The following is a 17,228-nucleotide window of genomic DNA, read 5'->3' on the forward strand; positions in this document are numbered from 1 at the left end:
GTCCGTTCATTCGTTCTTGCTTCCGTCCACCCATGCGTCCGTCTGTGTGACCGTCCGCGCGTCCATCCGCCCGTCCGTGCGTGCGTCTGTTCGTGCATCCGCACGTCCATCCGTGCGTCCGTCCCTGCGTTCGTCCATGCATCCGCCCTTGCGTCCGTCCATGCGTCCATCCGTCCGTGCAGCATTCCGTGCATCCGTCCGTGTATCTGTCTGTGTGTCCGTTCGTCCATCTATTCAACACTCCAAGTACCACCATCTCGCATTTTTTCATCATATATTCCCCATATAGAAGCACCGTCATCCAGAGGACATTTCAAGGACTAAACGAGAGGAGGCACACACACACTTTCTTACGGCTTGCGCTTCGTGTCTACTTCCCACCTTTAAGCACCTCGAGTTCATGGTATAAACTAGTTCTCTGTATTCATGGCACTGCGGCCCAACGCTCGCTAAACCTTTCTAAAACCAAGGAGGTTACGCCCAGCGAGTATAATGTTGCAACCCTTTCTTGTCAGATAGTGCTCCATGTATATGCCGATGTCTGCTAATGGGGAATGAGAGACAGGAGAATTCGGCTTTTAGTTAACACGCACGCTGCGAATTTTTTTATTGTTCAACAACGCACAGGACAAATCTCCCACCGGCACCACCTTGCTGGTCAAAGCGTGAGACATGCTACGCACTACTACGAGGGACGAACGGGTGCCGCTTTAAGGAGCTTCGCCCCTAAACAGCTTGTTTTCTCGAATGCTCCCGCGTTCTTTCTTCGGCTAGTACATGTCTCCCGCGGCTTCGGTACCACCAGTGGCTCTGCTTTCTCTTCGATTAGTGCGAACACAACAATTCTATCCGTGCTCCCTCAGTGCATTTCTATATACATCGTAAACTGTGCCCTACGCGTCGTGATTGCTTTCCCGACTGCAGCAAGCGAGGTCAATATTTGTTTCGCTACCGGAGCTTCGGTATGTCAACTCGCCGAGTTTGACATTTCCGGCCGTGTCCCCTGTTCCCTGAAGCGTGGGCCATCTCATCCCAACCTTCTTGTCTTGCCTCGCTTGGAAATGTCAAGGATGGCCCTTCGTCATCTTCGTTCTTTTTCTTGTGCTGTCAGCGCACTCTTCCGAAATGCCCATACTGCCCTTCTTTCTTCCCAGCCTGCGCACTTTTTATTGTCGGGAAATCTCGAAATATAAGCTGACTGTGGGAGGTGATTGACCTCTGGATCGCCTAATGTCGGCACCCTAGGCGCCTCTTTTACGCCTTTCGTTGATTTTGTAACAAGGGAGATATTTTGCTCCATCGTTTCGAATCACGCTTCGAAGGACCCTCATCCTGGTCTTCATTGACCCGCAAGGGATCTATATAACGGCTGCGTATTTATCGGGTACGTTAGAAAACGAATACGGAAGGTGAGCGATCAATGCCGATTCATGGTGTTTTCGTTCCGAAATTGCTGCCGAGGACAAAGCAATCAGCAAGGCTATCAGCAATTGCTGGATGCCTATCAAGATTTGTGCACAGGAAACGACCACCTTTGTTTTTTTTTATTTCACCACTACTCTTGTTAGGGTAACTCGAGAAACAACGCCTATGAATATGTTTATATTATAGTTAGTTTCTTGATTATTTTATTTTTATTTTGTTGAAAACTTTCTGAAGCATGCCGCGCCTTTAGACGCCTATGCTTGGTGTATAAACAATCAGGCAGGGGGGAGGGAAGTGATTTAAAATGAAAAGAAGAGAAATGTGAGCCCCGTAACTGTCTCTCAGGGGGAGGACACCTCAACAGTAGCTCACGAGGGGGGGGGCGTAAAGGAGGGATTAAAAAAGATAGGATTAAAAGGTAAAGAGATAGAGAGTGGGGAAGGAGAGAGCGAGGCGCAGGGAGAGCAAACGACGGAATTACGGAGAAGATAGGAAAGATGGACATAGTCGCAGGAGTCCGATAATGGGGCAACACTCAGTGAGAGCTCTTGTTGGCGTCAGGAGATGGCGTAGGGCGGGTCCAGTCGGCCAGAGCTGCGCTGTCGTCGGAGATCGCGGGGGCACAACCGATCGGCACGAAATCCTGTGAGCGAGTAATCAGGCACTCCATGGAGTGTTTGAAATCTACTGCTAGGCTTCTGGCACATTTGGGTCGCGTTCGTTCAAAAGTAAACAACATGGGGTAAATATTTTGACCTCTTTATGTGGAACATTTTGCCACCGCACAGTTTGCTTCACAACGTGGGTTCTTTTACTGTATGTCCTGCACTAAATCTGCAGAGATGATAGATGCACGATAGAAAACAAAAACATACGAGACAATTGGGTTAATTCTTAGAGAGCCCGCGTCTCAAACGCGTAATCAAAAACAGCTGGAGGCATCAAGATTAGAATAACAGATAGCTGAAATAGTTGGTGCTTATTAATAGTAGAATGCTGGGAGTGCGAGCACTTGCATTGCTTACGCACAACGGCGTACAAATACGCCAAAAAAGTCACATTGCAATCTCTCAACAGCGCCACAACAGTGCATGTTACCGCTCTGACAAATCTTACGTTAACAGAAAATATCCTGCCTGAAACCAAGGAAATCAGGATGTGAAAAACAGATTGCCCTATTCCACCCGTAGAGTCACGGATGACGCACAGAAGGTGCGAATACTCACGCTTCGTCACATCTCACTCTATGTGTTGGAAATACATAGATGACGTTCGTGTGTATATCCGCTATAAATGTCCACACTCCCACCTCTTTTCACCGGAATGCTTGAGCGTTGAGACAAACTGTTTTGGCACCCGTTGATTCTCACAGTTGCATACGATGAGTAAGGCTGTTTATTATTGGGGGAATTGTACGTGGCATACGAACCAATGACATTTTTATATTTTAGCGTTGGTGACTCGATGTGTAATAAACAATTAAAGTACTAGCTAAATGATCTGAAAATACTGTGCTATGAATATATTGCCTCTTCTCGTTATCGAACAAATTCGGCTGATTTGTATTACCGCCATAGCAAGATGCAACGGTGAAAGTAAACTTGCAAGATTGTTTTCTTCATTTAATTAAAAAATGCTTTAATTAGGTTTTTTTGTTAAAAAGTTGCCATGATTCTGAATCGTAGGCGCTAAACTGCTTTTCTTGAACCATCTTAGTGCGGTGCAGACGTCTCAACTAAGCCCCAAAAGGAGTTCTTACATAATTCAAGATTTTATTTTAGAGCTTATGCACTGCATTATCGAAAAATAGAAATATAGGAAATGGTATATTTTATGAAAAAGTTCTATACAATAGTTCATGCATTTGATATTTGATCGTGTTTTGTAAAGAAAAAGTTCTTGAAATACTAAAATTTTGTCAATTTTACCCAGGTGCTAAGAAGCAAAAGATATAATGCCACTTCAAAGAACACCCAAAATCAAATAATGATACTCTAAGAACGCGAAAACAAAAGCACGGGTTGAAAGAATCTCCGAAACGGTCTTTTTATAGCAAATATTTTTTTCGTACCTGTTTTTCCAACATTTGATGAAGTTAAAATGGCGCTCACGTGCCCGAGAATAGCTTTGCCGTTCAAAATATTTTGGGAAGCTACTGTAGAAGTAATGAGTGTATGCGCGTAATCTGCAACCACTTACAGAGATGTCGGTTTTTTTTGTCGAGCGCTGAGATTGAGACAGGTGGTGTGGAATATCCAAACCCGAAGCTCCAATGGCACGTGCAAGCAGAATTTCCCACAATTTCCGAACATAATTTGAGTATGGGCTGACCAAGTATATGTTTCTTCGAGGAGTTCTAAAAGAAAACTATTTTGCGCGCTTACCTACCAGAACCCCAATAGGATTGAGCACACCTTCTTCGCGCACTAAGTACAAATAGGGGAACTACCCGGAAATCCTTGGCATTCGCCTTAAAGTGAGTACATGGGTATCCAAGCATTTCGGCCCCATCAATAAGTGACCGGCGAGGCTCGAAATCGAACCCGAGTCAGCGGGCTTAGCAGTGCAATACCTTAGCCACTAAGCCACCTCGATGGCTAAGGAATTCCACTTTCTCTCTCTCTCTATGCTTGTCGGAAAGAGAAGAACTGAAACAGGTTATTACTGCAATAAAATTGGGAAGTTTGAGGGGGAGAAGGACGCTGAATTCTGTCGAAGGAGGAAGCCTCTATCGGATGGGGTAGCTGCAGCCCACCCGGTTGTGAGTCGATTGCGCGTGTCTCCTGTGCTGTGCTCAGCGAGGGAAAAGGGTGCGCCGAAGGGGTGCATCCTAATTTCGCGGTCCAGTGGCCACGCTCCCCGAACGGTGCTCAAAGAGGGAGAAGCTCGCTTTAAAAAAGAGCAGCTCGCGGCTCTCCCTGCATGCTTCGGCCCCCTGCACGCACGAAGTCTGGCCTCCCTGCGAAAGCTTGCAGGATGTGCGCGTTCGCCCGGCGCGACTTCGGTTTTGGCAAAGAAGGCAGAATGGAAAAGGGGAGACCGTAATGAACGCTCAGATTTGGAAAGTATGGTGACTATTGTGATCCGCTCGAAGCTCACCGCTATCGCATTTGGCATCACTAATAATACGCGTGCAAAAAAACAGGGCTTCACGACTGGCTTCACAAAGCACACAAACAATGAAATGGACACCACGAGTGCTGACCTCAACTTCATAAAGCACTCGTGGTGCTGGCAACACTGGTAGAAAAAACAAAGATGACTACGCTCAACAGCGTCAACGCGGCACTTTGGCTTGGCACCGTCGTAAAGGTTTTTTTTTTATTATTGTGGCGTCGAATCGCGTTGCTTCGTCGATGGCGGATTGGTGCTGACCGCGGATCACCTCATTCTCATCGGCATAACATATTTCACCAGCGAAACAACAGAAATAGTTGCGCTGTGCGCGCAAACATCGAGTTTCTTTTGCGAAGAGCATCAGATTTACTTTAAGTTGAAGAACCTGTCTAGCGACAGGTTCTTCAACTCAAACTTCAATAAGGGTTGACCTTATTTACCGTCGCTTCCCGGTGTGACCGCTAGGTGGCGAGCGCTCAGTTGGAGTCGCGAGTAGCGTTCATTACTTTCTTTGCCAAACTGTCCGCACTTTTATCTGTTCTTAGTTGCACAATTGTTACCATGCATCCGTCGCTACCATTACACTTTTTGTTCGTGTCTGCGTTGCGCAACCATTCATGAGTCAGTTTCAACTAGTGAAATGTCCAGTACTGCTGTGACTTGGGTCTTGACTGCTGCTTTTTGTTTAATTGTGAAAACTTTCATTCCGTAGACTTATGTAGAGTTTAGAGAATAAAAATCTGTTTCCCATCTCAAGAAATAGTATAGTCACCAAAACCATTCTTGAAACACAATCAAAACTGTATTGTTCAATCACTTGTTCTGACGCTTCTTATGTATAACTAACTCTTAATGGTGACCTTTCCGAATTTATTGAAAAGCCTTATATTCATAATAAGCCCTCGTCTTTGTCAACCGTCGCTTCAGTGCTCTACGCAAGTAATTGTATGATTGTTCCCCAAAATTCAATCAGTAATGCACCCTGCTTCTTCGATGTCTGTCTTTAACGCCCAAAAATAAACAACTTACTAATCCTTCACGAACAATTATTTTTGGTACTATATTTGCAAACAAAGAGTAAATAATGACTGAGATTGTGCCAGTTTATTTCACGTCAAATTTCTCACTGCGAAAAATTTGAGCTGTTGTGAGCCGTCCACGTGATAGCTTTGAAACCTATTCTTATATTTCGACCAAATTGAGCAATACACTTTCCTTGATTATGCAACGTATATGATCATGGTCATGTCTACACAGTGTCCGTATAAAGTTAAACAGGAGAAGTATCTTCGTTTTCTAGCATAAAATGGGAAATTTCAACGTTACTAAATGGGGTTTTTTAGAGCAAGCACGTTTAATTATTTATATGAGGCGTCGTACTCTGCCATAAAATGAAACATAATGAATAAATGTATATTCATTATACAATACTTCAACTAATCCTGTAATAACACAATGATTGCAATATAGTTCGCTTTTATCATTTCAAGTATCGCGAAGGTGACAAGACGCTTTGTCATCTCAATCATTCCTTACACTTAGAACATCGCACTACCGTTGTTTAAACTACAAAAGAGCGGCCCATCATTTCCCCTCGTTATTTATTTATCGTGTTCCACACGGCAGAAGAAAGATAAATAGAAATATTCTTTCTGTGTTTTAACGTTTCTGCTTCGTCTCATCTCCAAATGAACAAATCCGGACTGCAAACGGTGAACAGAAGTCGTTAATTTTATTGAGTCATCGTTTCATGTTTCATCGCTTGGTTATATTGTTTCAGATGACCCACTTTGCAACCTCTTGCGTAGAGATGACAGAGTGAGTACTTCACGCTGTCACAATACGAGCCTTCCCTGTGTGCAGCCAAAGGGCTCTCTCCTTAGACCCTCATTCTGAAAGAGAATGAAGAGGTGAGAGTAAAGCCCGTAAAAATCATCGTTATTTGACGAAAAAAAAATAACGCGTTAGCGTCACGAAGTACATGATTGATTTCGCAAACATTACACGCTCGTCTTTCGTCATCTCCTCCATCGTTCAGTGTTGAGCGGGTCACCACCGCAAGGAGCGTAGCAAGGCTACATGTTGCGTCCACGGCACAAGCGGTCACGGTAAAAAGGTAGCAAGTTTTCAAGGTGACATTAGGTGATCAGGTGTTCATTGAAGAATGTGCAGAAATGTTTTCCCTTCTACTACTCTCTTACGAGGCCTATGTATGTGGTATGGGCAAGGCCATGAACTCACCACGCTGTATGCCATCCAGTAAAGAACAATAACAGCGAAACTGTGGAGCTGGTTTAAGGCTTTTGGTCGGAATAGTATCAAAACGAAAGTTTCATTCGCTCATTTTCTGTAACTTGGTGTACTCAGTATTCGCGATCATTTCTACCTAATTCAGCTCAGAGGCCCTTCACAGATTTTTTCATGCCTGGAAGCGAAAAATCATGGTTAAATTCGGAGATCGTATCTAAAGACCGGGAATGGACGATCCGCCGGATATGAAAAGCAGTGCCCCTGACAGTGGCCATGCTGTGTTTTAGATGCGGAGCATCTTATACTCGCGCCTTGTAGTGCGCCGTCCGCGCCGTCCGCACCGCTTCTCGAACATTCGACAGCTGACGCGCGCGCATGCGCCGTCGCGCCGTCGCCCACTCTTCCACCATCTGTGCATCCCTTCCTCCTCTACACACCGCGCGCGCTTCACTCCTCCACCATCTGTGCACCCTTCCTCCTCTACACACCGCGTTCGACATCTACAATTCTCCTGATTCTCCAGTGGAAGCGCATGTGGCGTCGCGCTTCGAGAACATTCAACAGCTGACAGTGCATGCGCCGTCGTGCTGTATATATACTCAAGGTCGGCGCTCGCTCGCTCAGTTGCCGCTCGTCGGTTGGTTTGTACGGCGCGTCGACGTCCAAGGTCGCGGTGAAATGAATTCCAACGAATCCACAAACACAATGATCGACGTCCCTTCGACCAGCGCCGCCCTTTCGCATACGTGTGTATGTGTTCACTCATTTAACACCCCCTCCTACAACCACGTTAACCAATTTAGCCATCGACCCAAGTAAGTCGCAATTTAACACCCCATTTCACAACCACGTTAACCAATTTAGCCATCGACCCAAGTAAGTCGCACTTTAACACCCCGTTAACCAAATATATGGTCCGCATCCTCCTCAGTGTTCCCCCGAGGGAAGCTGCGGGCAATTTTTTTAGTGAAGAGGAATCACGGCTAGTGAAACCTGGGGGGAGGTTGGTGTAGAAAACCTTTCCTAAAAAAATTAAAGGACACTTTGGAAGTTCCTAAGTGTGTTCGGCGAAAGGATGTGGCCATTCGACTGACTGTGCCAAGTCTCTTGCTCATTATTTTGTCTGTTTTTTATTTGTTTCTTTTTGTATTTTTACACTCTCTCAGCAACGCCGCGATTCTTGAGAGAGTGTGAGTAGGAGAGGCCACAATCAGCACCATTTCAGGGCACGGACAGGCGGATATAAAAAGTTTAAGGTTTTCGATTTAAATTATGTGTGAGGTGCGATGTCTGTATAGGATGCATTTTATAGTTGGAATACTCTATAGGGCCTTGTACACTGAAACTTGTCCCGTTGGGAATGTCTCTTATACTTTCTTTCATGAACGGTCTCTTAGGTACCGTGTTTTCACCTAAATTTGGGTGTCCGCTTGCGATGAACCCCTTGCCTACTGTCTGGAACAGGCATTATGCAAGGCAATGTTAAACTTTAATATTAAACATGCATACACTTGCTCAGATGAATCTATTGCCTCAAAATGTTAAATGCAGCGTTAGCCAGAGACAGTACTTTGGCTATATAAAAATGCACGCTTCGAAACTGACGTTAAGAAAATGGAGTCAGTGAAGGAACATGAATTTGAGCATTTCAATGCATTTTATGTATTTGCTGCCACACCACCTTAGCGATTTTATTTTCATTGCCCCTGTTTTCATTGATTTTTTTGGTTTCTTTTCTTTTCATTGATAATTTTTGTTTTAATTGTCCTGGCCTTTTCTTTCATTTGTCCATCTCCATGTTCTATAAACCACGTAAATAACACAATACTTTCCTTGTTTGCAACACCACTCGTCTTGTTCTTTCCCGAGCAGATTTGCGACAAAATCAATACTTATGGTTCCCATGTGAAATTTGTGGGACCATTCATGGCTGTAGCAGCGCCATCAATCTGCTTAGTTTAACAGCTTCCATGCGGTTCGGTTTTCTTGACGATTACATAAAAATAAAATTGATACAATAATATGTGTACTTTATTGATTTACACCGGAGAACATGAGCATGTTGCAGATACTCCAAGAAAGGAAAGATACCGCGAAGGATCGAAATATATCTGCTCGCGAGTCGGCATCTGAAAACAGGCTCGAAAGGCGTCAGAAACTTTGAAAAGTAAGAGCCTGGCAACAAATATTCATACGGTGCGAGAATGCGCTCGGTAGCGCCACGGTGGGGCTTGATAGATGGCAGAGCGGATTGAATGTGCGCCCGTGCTTTCTTTTCCCGGACATCGACTGCAGTTGCGGCGGAGATGTATGTAGAAAAAAAGAAAGAACATACGAAAAATTAAAATTGAGAGGCTCTAACAATACGTGCGGAGGAATGGGCAAAGAGGATGGATGTATGGCGCCAGCTGGTTGGCGCACCCGGGGAAGAAAGGAAAAGCTACAAATCATCGAGAAAAATGACGACTCGCCGTATTCAGAATTTGGCTCGATATTTCATTGCTCGCGTATACCTCCGCGACCCGGCTCCCTACACTCAGAGAGCTATGTATATTTGCTTTTTGTCTCAATGTTTTGTTTTTTAATACGATGTGCTTCTCTCGTTATTTTAGTGTGCATGTCGGGAATAAAGGTTGGGCGGCGTTCCTTTAAAAAATGGCGATATCTTACAAGCTCGCGTTTCGAAGGCTTTACGAGTGCAGTTGCGCGGGTGTTTGCACAACCAGCACAGCGTTGGTTTATTAGAGAGTTTTAGAATACCACCCGCAATGCTTGTGGGTGTGTTGTTGCAGCAGTCTCCGCAACGTTGGTTTATCAGAGAGTTTGGACGTACGCAAAGCTTCTAAAGTGGCTGCTTGGGCGTGATTGCACGACGTATTGGAAGGAAACTTAGCGAAAAACGAGAAACCAGACAGAGAACGACAAGAAGGAGGCTCTATGTATGTGTCCTTTGTTTGGTTTTTCGTTTTTCTTGCTGTTTACTTTTAATACGCAGAGCTTGTAGGTGGTGCGGGTGTATAGCGGTAGCGTTCTTCACTTCACGGCAGTCCGCAAGAGCTTAGCGTATGACGCGTGTGTAACGGTTTCAAACGCTAACGCAAAGCGCAGCGTCATGCTATTCTAAAACACTCTATCAAAGTGAAAGGCTTAGATGCCTCATAAAACTTGAAAGATAACTATCGCCCGCTGGCCTTGGCGTCAGCACGACTGATGCCAAAAAATCACTGCCACATCCACTAAGTGAATGACGTTAGTAGAGCTTGCTCAGAGGAACACGGGGTGTTTCTTGGGGAGACCATTTCTGTAGGAAGGCTTGTAACGAGCCAGCGCATGTCGCGTACGTCAAAGGCAGCGTTGTCAGCCAGGTTCCATGGCGGGCACTGTACAGGGTTGGCCACGCCGATCGGCACGTTAACCACCGGCCTCTTTAGGCCATACTGGCCGCTGCCGTGAGTCAAATGCCTAACGCTCATAAATGGCAGACGTGGAGCTATCACGAATTCCTCAACGGGGTTGACAGCAGGCACCTAAAAAAGCGCTTGGGAAAATTTCGGTGCCCGTGAGTAGCACTCATCGTAGGAACTTGCCACGTGATGTCACGCTTACGAAAAGACGAGAACTAAATGGACATAGTCATGAGGAGGCGAGCGGGCGGGCCAACAAAAACCGACTGTTGGCACTAGTGGGTACTGTTGGAATTACCGGCGAGGTGGCCGGGGCAGCGGCCTTGAGCGGAGACTGGAGAAGTATACACTGACAACAATGGTGCACATGCTGGCAGCCGCTGGACAAGGCGCGAGCATGAGAAGCTTGCCGAGCAAGCTTCCAAAATCATAGCGTGATGGTTGCCATAATTTGCAAAGTCATCATGACGTCACATGGCGTCATGTCATCACATTGCGGCTAATTCAAAAGTGGGCCGATCCCAGAGGCACTTTGCACTCTGCAGGCTCTAAGCAGGCGAGGTGCAAACAGCATACGATGCATTTGATCTCGGAGGCATTGCAAAAGCGTGTTAGGTGCAGAAGGTTTTCGGGAGAGGGATGTGGGGTGTGTATCATTGCGTCAATCATGCGATCAGTATTGTTGCTGCCTGGCAAGAAAACGAAGATCTCATTGGCCTTCCAGTCACCTGAGGCAAATTAATAATAAAATTTGTGAGGCTGTTCTTTCTTTACAAAAAAGAAAGTTGCGGTTGCCATGAAACATCCGACCGTGTCATGCAACACTGCATAGTATTCGGCTATGCCTAGAGATGGCTTTGACTGATAGTTACAGCTATTATATGAAAATCGATGTCACGCATATGTGCGTAGGACAATCAAAAGTAATTGTGTATCATGTCAGCAGCCATTTTCTTGACTAAGGTACCAAGCGACACACCACGTAAGATTGGCAAGCGACACACGTAAGATTGGCAGTGGATGTCACTGCCAATCTTAAGGCAGTGGCATCCACTAGACTCTTGCACTAATGGTAGTCCTCGCGAAAGTTCGAAAAGACAATCACTAGTAGTTGCTCGCGCTTGCCTTGAACATAGACCGATGATAGCAACAATCGTTGTAGAATACCGTCCTGAAAAGACATCGTGGATGCAGGTGACGAAAGCATTACTAAACGTTCTTCAGGACCACAGATTTTCCCCGGAGGTTGGAGACCGATGGAGATCTTAGGATTGTGAGGAGTGTGACCTTGCGTGTGTGTGGGCTTCCTCTTCTGGCTTTCTCGCTCCAGCTTTCAAATTGTTCAATCACTTCTGTCGTTTAATGGTTGAATGCCTGTATGATCAGACTAGCTAGCAACCCCGCTATTCTTTCTCACTCCTGTTACTTCCTTCTTAAAGTACGTGAGATCTCATATATGATTTCTTTGACGAGATACTAAGTTCCTTGATGGGGACGGAAAACAAGCGCGTCTACCGCCACTCTAAACAACCACGATAAAGAATCTTCGAAATTCTTAGGTCATAAAAGCAGAAAGATACATTTGGGTGCCAACAGTGTGCATGAATTTGGCTATCACAAAAGTAAAATCACAGCGACCAGTGAAAGCCGATAAAATAATATTAAAAAAGTTAATAAAGTATCTTTGCAATTGAGGCCCGCATGTAAATTAGGTGATGGTCAGCTGTCATAAATAAATTTTGTGTTCGTATGGGCACAATGAAGCTGGCCTACTAGACCCTTCTCCATCATTTCAGGTAGCCTGCAGTGGAAGTCGTAGCACGAAGGAACAATAAAAGAAGTTCCAGCTTTGCCGCAAAGGCGAAGCAATGAACGAGATTGCAACAAATTGGAAGGTCAGCGCAGAATGGCAAGCAGATCGGAGCGTGCCCCGCGTTTCTCACGCACAAATAACGCGCAAAACGTACTCACAGGTACAGATTAGCGCGAATAAGCTTCTCAATTGTTACTTCGCTGTATCTCAAAAGCGCGCCCTTTTCGCAAACGAAGGCTGTGCAATGATTGCAGTGACCTTTGTACGCACCGGTAACTACAACAGCATCGTTCCGACGAAACCAACAGGCTACCGAAGACGTACGACTCTCCTCACTGCAAGATAAGGGCGCGTGATCGAAAAACACGATATCCCCCCCCCCTCACCCCCACCACCAAGATGCCCACAAACAGCGGTAAGCGGTATGTACGAATAGCTGGCCGTTTCAACGTTGAAGGAGGTACCTCTCGGTGGCTCAGTGGTAAACGCCTCGCATTCACGAGGTGGAGGTCTCGCGTTTTATTCCGTGCGCCGGAGCCTTTTTTTTTTTTCTGGGATCTTTTTTTCTTTTTTGCGTCTCTCTCTATATAGATACGCATACATATACGATGCATGATAGCAATGCCAACGCCGACGCCGGTGGCGAAATCCAGCCGAGAGTGTCCACATAATTGCTATCGCATTAAAATTGCTAGCAAAGGAAGGTTTATTCCGCAAATTCACGCAAATGCAGAACGCATTTACCTACTCCGTAGGTACTTGGAGAGAAATGAGGGAAAGTGATAAATTAAAGAAGATAGGTAAGAGGCCTTTACTAATCATATGCACTACCATTGACCGTAAAAGTGAGGTCAAACGTGATGAAAAAAATTCAGCAGGTCCCACGTGCATGGGAATCGACGTTATGCGAAGCATGCGGAGCGAAGGGGACCATGTCGGAACTTTTTCATTGAACAACACATCAAGAAATGATATGTACAAACGTTGCGCACACAGACATATGTTGAAAAGTTGCCGAGTTTATATAACTAGTTATTTGCACTTGCTCAACGGTGCCAACTAGGACATACGTATTATCAACACCAGAAGTTGATATGAAGCGCTTATGCTCGCGAGGATGCTTTCTGGCCCAGAACACTGCCACATAAATCAACATCTGCGCATGGCAACTAACCACAATTGACGTTAACCTGACGTGACGGATGTATGAAAGGAGCACATGTGTAATGTTTCTAAAATTGGATAGGCAGTACTACAACCACTGCTGACGTTTCACGAACATTAACGTCTATTTGAAAAGTAGTTCCGAGACCTGGCGTAGCTCTGTGGTAAAATGCTTCACTACCACGCAAAATGCTTGGGTTCAATTACAGCTGGGACCCTGACATTTATTCTTTGCATTCGTCGGGTGGACGCTACCGATTTCGGTTATTTTTTAACGCTCGCACGTTAAACTCGCCCATGTGTGTTCTCGTGTGGTCCTGGCAAACTAAAGGAGACGCGCTTGGACGCCGGAGCGAGCGGACGCGCGTCGCATGCGCTCCGCCGAACGTGTGCTCTCGTTGACCGGATTACTTCAATATCGTCGCCGGCACTGTGTCGGATCATCAAGCTTTAACTGTCCTGGGAACCGCACACCCTTCCCGAGGCTGTAGAGCATCTCCATTTTGCTCTATCGCCTTCAGAAGAACCCATGTGAGCGCTGAGCCGCTGGGCCTAAGCGTCGACCCAGCTCGCCTGTGCGAGTACGGGTGACTAGGCCTAACGGCGGGACCCCTTCCACAACAATATGGACGCTAGCACTGCGCCAACTGCTGACGTGACTACTACCGGATGCGTTCAACCTGCATTCAGCCCCAACGACACCCATGTTAACACGGAATCTCTCGACCTCGACGAGCTCGCCTCGGCAAGCGAAGATGAAGTTGCCGTGCACCATCCGACATCGTCTGCATCGCTGGGACCGGCGAGCGACACCGACGCCAACTGGAAACTGGCGATTTCCCGTCGCCAGCGTGAACGCCAGAAAAAATTCGACAAAGCTTGAGCGGAATTGATGCAGCCGGCCGGTCCTGCAAGCACTCCGCCCAGCCACGTCAACGCCGGGGCAGCTGCGGGTGCGAGCGCTCCTGCTGCGCAGGCAGACGCGGCCGGCGTCGCACCGGCGCGAACACCACCACCCATAACGAAGCCGCGCCAGCTACGACGGAAGCTGCCGCCGCTTCCACGTACGGACATAAAGATCATCATGCGCCCGAAAAAGGGCCTGGCCATTCGGAACTTCACTACGCATCAAATCTCCCGAGCTGTAGCACTGGCGGGCAATTCACGACAACATTGTACTGGTGATCATTTCATTATACGTACTCGCCCCGGGTCGAACATCATCATTGCCAGCACGCCACATGTTGAGACGGCCGAAATTCTTCGTCGGATCACCACCCTCACGCTTGAGAGGAAGACCTACGAATTCAATACCTATGTCGCGGCCCCTGAGGGCACCTTGGGGGGAGTTATTCATGGGATAGACCCTGGCACAACTCCGGAAGAACTCACCGCCAACCTACGCGTGCGCACGCAGGGAGTGACAGTGCACAGTGCACGAATGCTTGGTGCTACCAAATCTGCCGTGATCACTTTTGAAGGCCCCCTTCTGCCCCGATATGTACTGTATCACGGTGGGGAGGTGGCCTGCCATCCGTACAAGCCGACGCGACAAGCTTGCCAAGTCTGCTTACAACCGGGGCACCGCTCAGACGTATGCCCCACGCCAAACACTCCCGTGTGTCGGCAGTGTGGTATCCTCAACCCCGTTGACGGTCACCCTGTGCTCCCAAATGTCACTTGTGTGGAGATGCCCATCTAACGGGCACGAAACAGTGCTCTCAGAGACTGAAGGCCCCGCGCCCACGGCCACCTCCTCAACCAGCAGCGCCAGCCAGGGGTCGCTACCCCCATCGTAACCCACCCACTCCCAAACGTAGGTGGTTCAGCAAGGAAAACGAGACCTCATGCAGCCACTCCCGCTCACGCTCGAGGTCACAGTCCTTCCCGCCCCTCCCTTCTGTGGAACCTGGCCAACAGCAGCAACCACAGCAGCGACAACATCCGAAGAACCAGATGACCAAGGGGCAGCAGCAGCAGCTGCAACCCACCTGTCAACAGTCCCAGCACGCCTCCAGCAAGCATAATGAGAAGCCCAATCCCACTCCATCAGCCGGTGCCGACAATAAGGTGAGCTGGTCAGCAAATGTAGATCCTCCCATTGCTCCACTCAATACCCTGTCCACCGCATACGAACACCTTCTCGCGGAAAACATAAAACTCAAACAGGAGCTGGCGGCCGTCATGGCACGTCAAGCAAAGGACAGTTCTCAACTTCATGCCCTAATGGCACGTCTTGGATCGCCGCCCGACTCCCCCGAAACCCCCCCCCCCCCAACCTCCCCCAAGAGACAGAAGACCCCTAAAACGGCGCTATCAATTCCTGCTGCATCGGGCACCACAGTCACACGCGAAGAGTTACGCGAAATGCTCTAAACGCTCGCGCAGCAGCTATCGCAACAATTCAGTGCCGTATTCACGCAGTTCGGAGAACGCCTCGACTCTCTCGAGACACGCTTCGAGGCGCAAATTGCTGAAACAGGCGAAAACATACGCAGGAAGAGGGCCACTCGTAGCACGCACGCCACGACAGATCAAGGTTACCATACACTAGGATTGGAATCACATGCATCCGAAATCCTCGCTACCCCCGCATTGACACCCAGCGCCCTCACCCTCACTCCTACATCGGCGTCGCAAGCCGAGATTCCGATACCCACGCTTTTCCACTCAACGAATTAACCATGGGCAGCACAGCCAAACTCATTGGCGAACATTTAGAAGTCTGGCAATGGAACTGCCGCGGCTTCCGCAGAAAGCGGAGCCTCCTGCAACAGTACATTAACACACACCTTGCTCGGCCAGATGTCATAGCGCTTCAGGAGCCCGGAACGCCACCCATATTTTCAGGTTATGAGTCCTATAATAGTCAAACAATGGGCAAAGCGGCCATCCTGATTGACAAAGCGCTAACCGCAGTTGGCTTAGACAATATCCCAGACACCAACATAGAACATGTGATTGTGGAGCTAGTTCTCAGACAAAAAAAGAAAGGAGAAAAGCGAAGTATCATCATTGTCAACGTATATAGCGCCCCAAAGCAAAAAAACACTGATTTCGATGCCCTCGTCCAAGGTGCCTGCCGATTGGCCCAGGGAAAAGAACTCTTACTGCTCGGCGACTTCAACGCTCTCGACGAACGCTGGGGTTACAACCGTTCGGATGTCAAAGGCAAACAGCTTGCGGCTGCCACTGAAAAATTTCAGCTTGAACTGCTTACGGATCCTGCGTTCCCTACCCGCCCCGCCACGGTGGTCTAGTGGCTAAGGTACTCGGCTGCTGACCCGCAGGTCGCGGGATCAAATTCCGGCTGTGGCGGCTGCATTTCCGATGGAGGCGGAAATGTTGTAGGCCCGTGTACTCAGATTTGGGTGCACGTTAAAGAACCCCAGGTGGTCAAAATTTCCGGAGCCCTCCACTACGGCGTCTCTCATAATCATATGGTGGTTTTGGGACGTTAAACTCCACAAATCAATCAATCATGCGTTCCCTACCCGGATCGGCAACAGTGTGTGCAGGGACACTTGCCCCGATCTCACCTTCGCCCGTGGCCGTGCAAACTATAACTGGGACAACCTGCAGGAATCCTTGGGCAGGGACCACTTCATTCTCCGCACAAAAGTTACAGAGAGCGCAGCGCGTCGGTCTATTGGAGAAGCACGCATCACAAGCTGGGACGCCTTTCGTCGTGAGAGCGAATATTCACTCGACAGCCTCACAAGCCTCACCGACTGGTGCACCCAACTTAAAGAAATTCGAGAGCGTTGGACCACCACCAATAACAGAACACCTGCACTGCCGGAAGTGGACGGCCATCTGCTACATCTGTGGGAAGCCCGAAGGAGCCTCACCCGCAGATGGAGGACGCAAAAACATAACCGACGCCTCAAGCTAAGGATCGCCACACTCACCACTCAGGCAGAGCAGTACGCTACAGAACTGGCGCGACTCAATTGAGCCCAGTTTAGCGACTCTCTTCGAGGCTCATTGGGCACGGCCCGCACGTGGCACATTTTGCGCGATTTGATGGACCCACTCGCACAAAAAATGAGACG

General features: G+C 47.8%; 1 long non-coding RNA gene across 1 annotated transcript in view; it reads right to left on the minus strand.

The window, feature by feature from the left end:
* Nucleotides 1-6,254: 6,254 nt before the first annotated feature.
* The window catches only part of LOC142814622 (uncharacterized), a 138,370-nt gene continuing 127,396 nt past the window's right edge, over nt 6,255-17,228 (minus strand). The window contains exon 2 of the long non-coding RNA XR_012894991.1: nt 6,255-6,434. This is a non-coding gene — a long non-coding RNA (uncharacterized LOC142814622). The remainder of the gene's footprint in view (nt 6,435-17,228) is intronic.

This window comes from Rhipicephalus microplus, chromosome 4, assembly GCF_043290135.1.
Source record: "Rhipicephalus microplus isolate Deutch F79 chromosome 4, USDA_Rmic, whole genome shotgun sequence".
In the NCBI taxonomy this organism is placed as follows: domain Eukaryota; kingdom Metazoa; phylum Arthropoda; class Arachnida; order Ixodida; family Ixodidae; genus Rhipicephalus; species Rhipicephalus microplus.